The 10,802-nt window shown below is 30.2% G+C and overlaps 1 long non-coding RNA gene across 2 annotated transcripts; it reads right to left on the bottom strand.

The window, feature by feature from the left end:
- Positions 1-806: 806 nt before the first annotated feature.
- On the bottom strand, positions 807-3,535 carry LOC127877835 (uncharacterized). 2 transcript variants are annotated; one of them, XR_008048629.1, is made up of 4 exons: positions 3,421-3,514; positions 2,948-3,142; positions 2,578-2,671; positions 807-2,206 (listed from the first exon to the last, which is right to left on the bottom strand). It is a non-coding gene; the product is annotated as an uncharacterized LOC127877835 (long non-coding RNA). The 2 variants fall into 2 exon arrangements; XR_008048628.1 differs by having other exon boundaries at positions 2,948-3,535.
- Positions 3,536-10,802: the final 7,267 nt, after the last annotated feature.

A 10,802-nucleotide genomic window follows, 5' to 3' on the forward strand; every position in this document is an offset into this window, starting at 1 on the left:
TTAAAATCATATGAAACGCTGAGCTTCATTTGCAAACCGTTGTGTTTTCCATTTAATAGCATTAGTTATAACCTTTTTTGTCTTGTCCAAAGAGGATAGCGTTAGCGCAATTGTCGTACTTGATTGAGATATGGTATATTATACGGTTAATTCAATATATACAATAGACTTACAGTCCATGAGTATACATGATCAAAACAGAGTAACATATATAAAGGCATGACATATGATCAGTTTTGAATTTCATAAGTTGTTAAATAAAGTATCAATACATGAAAAGGTCTAGGACAATATATTGTTTCGATTACAGCATTTAGAATCTATAAAATAATTAATGCTATAACTATAACATCAAAAACAAGCAAGACGAATCTGCAAGAGAGCATGAAGACAAGTTTGAGTAATGAATGATATATACAATTAATCATAATAATATTTATACAGCTTTCTTTGAATAAATGCTTTATGTACATACATAGCTAAGTTTCCGTTGGTACTTGTATTATCAGATTGCATTAATTCAATAAATGTAATCATGTTTGGTCTTCTCCAGTAATATTTATTCATATTCAATGTCCTAATATCATCATATGTGACCAAAGCTGGGAAAATCAGTCTTGTGTTAAAAAAATCACATTTTTACTTTTTGGCAATTTTGGATTCTCTGAACATTGTAGTTCACAAAAATGATATAGATTTTTTATTTATCACATTCAAAACTTATTTTATGACATTCCAAAGTGACCAACCCTACATTTTACCGTCACTAAAAGTTATCATTTAATACAAAAAAAACAACGAAAACATTCAAACAACAAGCACATTGTTTTATTAAAACAATAATCTTTCCTTTAGTCAAACACATAATTATAGTGCAATAAACTGACAACAGCATTATGGACATTTAAAATGTACCATTTGTGTTGCTATGGTAACCGATCTACATGTTAATAATCACCAGAGCACACAATCACGCCTTTTATAAATCTATGAATTGTATTTTCAATCAAGTGTTTGTTTAAAGGCAAACACAACATTAATTTCACTGTTTTGTAACTAGTTAAACAATAACAATCAATAATTTGTGTGTTCCATGAACAATTTCCTTTTTTATTCAGTTACATGTGTATTTAAGTATAATGTAACCTCAAACACAACAGAATGGAAAAACACAGCATTGAAAAGTGTTGGTTGAAAGTACACTTGGATACTAAATGTTTCAGTAAATGAAATAATCATTATTTATCATTATTTCTGATAGAGAAAAATAGACAAAATAAACAATAACTTAAACATAAAAATTGTTTGTTTTTGTTACTATGGAAACAATGTAGCAAACAAGCAAAAATATAGGATTTTCATTGTAAAACATAAATAAATACAATATTCACACTGATTTTTTTTCCAGTTTTTCGGAAAGGCAGTCTGTGTCCATAAGGAGAAAACAATTGCATGGTTACATGGAAAAAATGATTTTTGTTTTGTAAATATGAGATATAAAAAACTTGAAAACAAGCTTGTGCAATTAGAACAACAAACGTTTGCATTGAACATTTCAAAACCTGTATCAACTGACACATTTAGCAATCGTATACATGTTTTAGCTTTCCTAGGAATAGAGGATTTTTTGCATTGTTTGGGGGAAAATATATCACCCAATACCTTGGCCAAAATAAACACTGATACATGATGTACGTAATTGTTGTGGCACTATGAGAGAAGATCAGATGCGCATCTTAATGCATCTTCTTTTTTGGGGGGCACAGTCTGTTTTTTGTTGCTCACCAGTAGCGCGTTTCGGACATGTCAAGTTTTTTATTCATCTATGCGACAGAATTCACGAATGTTTTCAAATAAATACCACTGATGGTCCAGATCAAGCCCTTTCGCAAACATTTCTTATGGCAGGTTGTCACAGCTCACATTAACATTCACTTTCGAGACCTTCCTGAGAGTGATTCTGACTACTGGTGAGTCACTAAATTCCCTGCATTCCACAACACCGGGATGCTCCGCTGACACATGGAAATTGATGAAATTTGGTGACATTCTTTATGTGGTGAAACAATGTCGTAAGGTAATCCTTCCTGTCTTAGATAACAACAGGATTGGAAGAGTCCCCCACAAGCTGGGGGATGTTGTGGCTTGCCTTGACGATAACCCCACAGACGCAGCGACATCAGACAACATTTCTGCATTGAAGTTTCTGTATCAAGATTACCATTTAATTAAGAAACAATTGCAAAATATAGTTTTCCTATTATCAAATTATTATTTTTTGTTGTTGTTGTAATAAAAAACTACAAAGTTTGAAGGATGGTTTTTCATGGGATTTTGTTTGCCATATCAAGAATTTCATACCAATAAAACAGCTGAAACTATTAAAATGAATATTTATTTTCCTGTTACACGACATAATGTACCTACACACTATTTTTAATTGATTTATGTTTTATTATTTTTCTATTTTATTACATAGCAGAACTATACAACTGGATAGACCTATGGAAATGCAAACAAGGTTTATCAAGAAGGATCATGCAGGTCACATTCACCATACTGTGATAAGGAATTTACCTCCACTTTGACTTCCAGATGCCAAAGTGCCAATCTGGTGTTAACTTTGTATGTCTTATCAACATAAAGCTTAGTGTGATGATTCTGTGTAAACCTAAAAAAGGTCAGGCTACAATTTAGAATATGTATTTTGTAGTAATTGACTGACTTAAAAAATTTGACTCATTTCAATATATTATTTTAAGAGAATTTTCCATTTGGGATTGATACCAGAGTAATTTTTTTTACATATTTACTACATATCAACATGCTTTACCATTTTGCAATTGCATTACTGCAAACAAATATTTTTAACAACAGGTTTAGCTAAATTAATTTCTCAACATTTAAAAAGCTATCAGAAACACAATAACTATGGGCTTGTTATTACCTACAAGAACTCTTCACAGAAGGTACCAGATGACTATGTTGTTTTTAATTTGGCCGCAACAGTTATCACACTGAAAGTGAGCATGCTGTTCGCCAAGACCGTATATGTTGAGGTAGTGGTGAACCTTGCTGACCACAGCATTTGCATCTTTACCATGTGACTGGCCTTCGTCTGCGAGGTAAATCACCTGCTTTCCTGTGAAACAGAAGACCAATAAATAAACTGTAATAACTTACTTGAGATACCCAAATAGTTTGTTTTTTTCCAATTAATTAATAGGTGGTTTGAAACATTTAGATAATGCATGGTTATTGTCTTATCATAAAAGATTGATATTAGACGAGAATGATAACCTCCAGACCACAAACGCACACACACACACAACAATAAAAAGTAAATAATCAATTGGTAGTTGATAACATTTAGACTGATTCAGTTTGTGGATAGCAATGATATTAAATTAATTCAAATACCAGATCCTTCACAGCTGATTCCATACACCTCACACTTCCTCGGGGTCTTGAAAAATAACTTCCCAACCTGTAGAATATCAAATTATTGGTTATTTATCTACATAACACTTTTTTATAATAATAATAATTAATTAAATTTGTACTTAAACATTTTAAAAAGTCAACCTTAAATTTGTTTTGTTTATCAGCTTCTGCCACATGAAGTTCAGACTTTTCAATAAACGCAGTAGAGCTATCTGACGGTGATAATGGTTCTCCCTGTCTCACTCCTAAAAAAACAGGAAAACTATTCATTACTGATTGTATTACCTTATTTTATTCTTGATTTCACATTTGTATGCATATATTTTATGATATCAAGCATTTTTCCTTAAATGCCTAGCTTTAACAGTTTATACCAGATGATATCCCTCACCAAATAATCGAACGCTTTGGTTTAATAATCAAATACAGCATACAATCTTTTTTGTTCGCTTAAAAATAATTAATGACACCGTGTAACACAAAACAAATGTTATCAACAGTTCACATATTTTGCATGAATCCTGCTTGTGCCTCTATGTAGACTTGATAGTGTTCAGCTCTATTGTTAAGCCTATTGTTAATGACCTTAGTGAATAATTTCCCAAATGAACTTAATAATGTTATCCCTCTGTAATTATTCACATCCTGTTTATCACCCTTTTTGATGTAACGGAACAATAAAACCCTCTTACCCAATTGCAGGAAAATGTCCACATTCAAAGAATTTATAAAACATATTACAAACACCTTTGAAGAAACTATTACTACTAATTCCAAATTTAAACAAAACTCATTTAGCAGATAATCAGGGCCACATGATTTACCATTATGTATTTGCTTACAAGCACTTATTATTTCTTGATCAGTAAATGCTACATTTAACTTACTTAACATAAAATTTAATTCTCCATTTAAGTACAGGTCCTGATAAAACAAAACATTGTCATCAGCTTGATAGAATCTAGAGTTAGGATCATAAATTGATTTGAAATAGTTTAAAAACTCTCTACTTCTTATATCTTACTTATCGTCTTTGCATGTATTGTTCTTTAACATTTTTCCAGTAAAGTGTTTCATTTGTAAGTCTTGCATTTTCTAAATTCATTAAAAATTGATATAGTATTTCACGTTATTCCCACACAAGCAAATGATTTATTTTGCTTTATGATTATTCTTTTCATTTAAATGGACCGTCTACCTCAAATGACGAAAAATGAAAAGTTCTATAATACCGTATTTTTTTTACAATTATTAGTTTATATTGATTAAAATATCACGAAATATCATGATTTTTAATCAATATAAACTAATAATTTTAAAAAATACGGTATGTTAGAACTTTTCTTTTTTCGTCATTCGTGGTTGGCGGTCACTTTAAGTATCTTCCAAGACGTGTGTCCGTACTTTTTCAGTGAAGTAAAACAATTAAGAGTTGTATACATGTATTCTCTTTTTATTTCGATATGTCATCGTAATATATTCAGAGGAGTGGCTTGGAAAACGCGTTGACGGATAATGAACGGCTGTTCTAGGAAACATTTAAGAAAAACTGTGGATTATAGAATAAAGTCTGTAGCAGACTTGCTTCAATCGAATACAAAAATGAATATGAAATTTAAAAAAAGCAATGCACTGAAACATATAGATAACAAAAAATGTCAATTAAGTGTGCGCAATTTCAAAATAAGCCCCTGTGTACACAAATCAACTTCAGATTATAATATGTTTAATGATGTTATTTCCAATAGGCGTTAAGCTCTTATCTGCGGTCTACGTATTCGGCGAAGTTTATTGAGTTGCATCGACTCTCACTTGTTACATTATATGCAGAATTAAGAACATCATTGAGCTAAGCCACTGAGTTTCAATGTTTCATCAGTTTGCTAACATTTAAAACAAATTTTTGCTTTTAAGTGTGTTTCTTTTTTCAGAATTCATGTTTCAAACATTATGTTTTATTCAAAGTATGATACTCTTTTCTTACTTATTTACTTATATTATATTAAAACACAATGATTTGAAGAAAACATAAACATAGACTACAAAATTTAACATCCAAAATTTTATAACATTTCATCTTCCCAATAGAAGCATACAATATATATTGTATATCATTATATTGTTTTCTTCACAACGCTGGATATGTCATGATTTCTGAGAATATCGAATAAGTTCACAAGTGGACTGGAGAAACTGTTTGATAGTGTGTGTTTTTATATACTATGTGTTTATGTTTAACAAATTATAGTCAATGTATTCTTTTTACATCAATAACATGGTACATGTACATTAACGAGCCCCAGTTAAATGGTTGATCTAAGAATATTTGTAGGAGCATTTTAAACCACAATAATGATACCTATGACATTTTGTATACAATAGTGCCATTTAAAAAAAATAAAACTGGTTTGAAATTTCAGCTTTATGACACATATTATTATGATATTTTTATTAAAAAATCCCTCCGGGTATAAAGTAATAATAAAAGCATACACACGTATCGGAAATCACCTAAAAATATTTTTTGGAAAAACAAAATGTCACGATTATCCAGTTTATATATGTAACTTATTCCTCCTGCATTGTCCGAGTACGATGAGAGAATGTTCTACCCATTATAAGGGTAACGTTTCGTGTCCGACATGATTATGGTGATCACAGAAATTGTTTCTGTGGAAAATGAAGCTCATAAAAAACTAAATATGTATCCTGAATGGTATGATACTGTTCCGTATACACTTAACAGTCGTTTGCTTGATTAAACGAAATAAAAGTGTGTGCGTGACACACGAATTATAATAACAAATATAAATAGCTTACTACTACATACATTTCACTAGACGGATGTGCTTTGTTTGGAAAATACCGTTTACTTTTCGTTTCCTTTGCATACAAAAAATACGTTTGAATTCGTATAATTATAACTCAAATTGGATATAAGTATTAATATATATTTTCTGAATGTTAATGCATTAACCTGGGTTTAATTAGTATCAAATTGAAAAACAAAACATGTTCCTGTTATAATATAGAAAATAATGTTGAAAATATATGAGCGTGCCTCCTGAATTTTTTTAATTATATTTATATAACCATCGTTACATGCGATATAGGTACATACAAACCGTATAAAAGTATCGAGCAATTGAACGGTCTATGCCATTGATTAACAATCACTGTCGATCACTGACACATGCTTTGGTATTATTTATAAGCTCATGTGAAGCAAATGCATGGCTTTCACTCTGAACCTCATTCCAAAAACAGCATGAAGAACAAATATTTACGATTGAATGGAAGTGCATACTATTAATGGTGTCGTTTTCAAAGGGGAGACCAGATGATATTCCTTTTTATTGTATTATTTGATTTCAAGCGGCACTTTGGCCTACATACACATATCACAAAGACATGTGAATGTTGCATCTCATGGTAATATACTTCACTTGCAGCGGGGATGTTTCTTTCAAGACAGATTACTCGTTAACTTTTGCCATTACTGTCTGGAAAGACCATCTCATTACCATAACGTTTATAAACCGCATTCGTGAATCACGAGGGAAGAGATGGACTTTGTTAGCGTTTTACAAACAACTCACTTCGGTCTTTATTCATTCAATATAAACACACTTTATGCATTTGTCAATACATATTGTAGAATAACGTTGATATTGTTATTAAGAATAAACATTATAGAATACAACAACCATAATTCACAGACACGCTATTTTCATATTTACTCTCAATTGTGCACATAGTTCCAAGATTATTTTTCGAAACACAATATATATATGTTGTTTTTCTGTAAATATATATTTGATACATCATTGTGGCTCTTGAAACTAATTATTTCTTTAACTATCAAAATGTTATATATGGGTTTGCGTTCAAGTCAACATTATTTGATAATTAAAACACAACTTAAGTTAAGTTTACTTGTGTTTATAGGTAACCATTTTTTTTCTACGCTAGTACTCACACTGTGGTGTATTTATTACTTGTTATAACATTAAATGTTATGAAACGCAATGTCGATGATATTTTAATATATATGAAAACTTCTGCAATTTCCGTTGAACGGTAACTCAAATATTCTTTCTATACTGACGTGATCTCATATTTTTTTAATAAACTTAAACGTCTATGGTGTCACACTTAAAGTTGCGAAAGTAACAAGAACGTCAAGAGCATAAAATTGCCACTTTCATTAACTTAATCAACACCCCCGGAAACCCGATATGATGTGTAAAGTTAGACGTGCTTGGAAACATTTCCGATAAATTTTGCTAAAATGCATCAGAGTGGGCATAAATCAGCTGTAATAGTGAGCTTTTAAGTTTTATAAATGAACTGCACTCCTGTCATATCTTGACATATTTGGCACTGCACCGGGTCATATCATTTTTTCATCAACATGTTGAATGTAAAGTCGAATTTCTCCAGCAATACGATTTTTTTTAAGAAACCCTGGCGGATATGAAACTCGGGGACATTAATTGGTTGATATCATTTTCGGTGCAAAAACTTTTTCACTTGCATACCTTTCAATAAAATTGTAAATAAAGTGCTAAATAGGGGACAAATCCCTGCATCGCCGACTTCAAATAGCCATATTTCAATAAATCCTGTATAATAATTACCAGGATGTTTCTAACATGCATGATAAAACCTTCTTTGCATATACCAAAAGATATTTTAATTCAAAAATGCCTTTAAACAATTATAGAACTTGATTTACCTACCCTACCGAAATTCAGCAAAATTTATCGGAAACTTTTCCAAGCACGTCCAACTTTTCACATCATATCGGTTTTCCGGTGTTGATCAACATATTTAAAACATTTCAAAACATCTACACTCAATGATTTTAAAAATCGTTCTGTCGGTGTAGCTTGAACACCTGAAAACAACTTGACCGGAACGACTTAACACACACGAACGAATTGAACATTGCTTTCCAACACTGTATCAACTACAACACACGAAACTGAAAGGTATACACTTTCTGTAACACAATTACAAACGCTACAACTAATAAAAATATCATATAAACATACGTCATATAGTATATATGGTCTAACGAATATTATTAAAAATGATAATAATTTCAGTTTTGAATATATTTTATTTAGATCATTTGTGAAAATCTGAAAATTAAAAACATTTCGTTTGTATTCAAAAACAACAGTATAATTATCTTTAAATACGTAAAATGGTAACACCAGCAATTCATGGTCTGCGTTATAGTTGTAAACAAGCCTTAATAGGAATGAAAATAAACAAACACCAATACCCAACATTTAAAAAAGTGTGTGGGTATAGTTGAATCTTTTTGTGATATTGTGTCACCTTTTTAATCTTTTCATGTCTTTGTTCATAATTTTGCCGATAGTGTTTTAAGTTATGAATGAAAAACCTCTTTATTGACAACAACTTGTAATCAACCTATAAATAATCCAAACTATTACTTATTATCTTAAAATAAACGTTTCAGTTTTGTCCTAAACGCAAAATGATTATCTCAGCAATTGATGGTTTACGAAAAAAATAAACAAGCCTTTCGGTTAGTCAATAAATAGGTTTTACCCACCATTTATAAAAGTACGTGTGTGTTTTTAAAAGTGTGTTTTGTGCAGTTAGTCAACAAATACGTTTTATTCGCCATTTATAAAGTTACATGCGAATTCAAAGTGTGTTTTGTAATATTGATCTTCCTCGCTACACGTGAGTTGCAGCTTTAAGAATTTTTGTTTATGATTATAATCGGTTTTAGTTCTTAGCTAACAAAAAACGTTATCGGACAATGCTTTCCTTATATTTATAACGTTGCATGCTTGTGTGTTATGACCAGTACGATTAAAAATGATTCTAAATTATCAGTAAGTACCTAACAGTATATGACTTTAAACATTTTCTTCTGATGTAAAAATATATCCTATGTTTGCGCAAACGTATAAGTTGATTTTTACTGTTTTATATATAATACTAATGTTGATGATTTGCGTGCACTGTGTAAAAACTACTGGGGACATTTTTTTTATTAAAAACTATTAAATTATAAACTGCCGGATAGACACATGTTTACTATATTAAGGATATTTTTTATTTAATGATATTTATTTTAAGTCTTATTTAATTTCATTTTCAAGAACCTTTTCGATTGACACAAAAGAAAATCTGTATCAAAAGATGCAATATCTTAATTTTAGAAACCTTTAATCTTTATAAATAAATATGTATATTTTTCATTGATGTATATTTATTTATGATGATATATTTATTTTTGTCCTCGTAATGCACCTGCGCGTTCAAAGACTGCTTTACAAGTCATGAATAAAAACACATTATAAAAACCTAAGAAGTTATTATGCTTATTTAGATAATAAGAAACTTACAACAGCCAAATAGTAATACACCATTATCTGCCTTGTAATGGTTGCTGGTATTTGGCAAACTCAAATTGTATGCTCTGTTCCAATTAAATGGGTACATGTATATATTAGAATATATGTTAGAAAACTGTTAAAACCGCTAGGAAAAACACACACACGGCCATCAAATAATACATTAGAAATCTGATTACCAGTTTCTTGTTTTAGAAATAACTTCGTTCATTGGCTGATTATTTTGTTTCAATATAAAAAAGCGAAAACAAAATAATATTCGTATTATTTTAAGCAGTGTTCTTTGCCTGTTACTAAAACATTGATATACGTTTTTATATTATGAACTCTATTATTTCATTTTATTTATTTTGATTACAGGCTCCCATATAGATCTTAAACATTCCTACGATACAAATTGTTTGTGTTAATTGTTAATGGAAGCAATTTTCCATTATTTACTGTATTCATAGAGTCAAATGGGTATTTGTTTTTGTGAGCATTTGTATATTTGTAAATGTACACCAAACACTTAAATAAAACACGAGTAAATCTTTAATTTAATATATGGGTATGTCTTAGCATTATGAAACAGTAATTCCTTCTTACTGCCGATAGAAGGCCGTATGTATCATAACAGGAACTTGTCTATGAGATGAGTAATGAAGTGCATAAGCAACGGTAATGTAAAACAATCGAATCTGTTTTTTGTTATGAGCCGGAAACTTATTTGCATTATTGTTAGATCATGAATATAGTGATATGTCATCGTTTTAGCTATTACATTTCTTCAACTACTCTCGCAATCATGAACTCATACATGAACATGTGTTGTAATCTACATATTAATAAATAGTATCTTAAAGACAAAACTGTATGCTTTGGTTGAAATATCTTGTTAAAACTGATCAGTTCCTACTTATATTACAATGTATTATCTAGTTGCTTTGTTATAATTGTTAAGTATCATTAAAA

The sequence above is a fragment of the Dreissena polymorpha genome, chromosome 4, assembly GCF_020536995.1.
Source record: "Dreissena polymorpha isolate Duluth1 chromosome 4, UMN_Dpol_1.0, whole genome shotgun sequence".
Lineage (NCBI taxonomy): Eukaryota > Metazoa > Mollusca > Bivalvia > Myida > Dreissenidae > Dreissena > Dreissena polymorpha.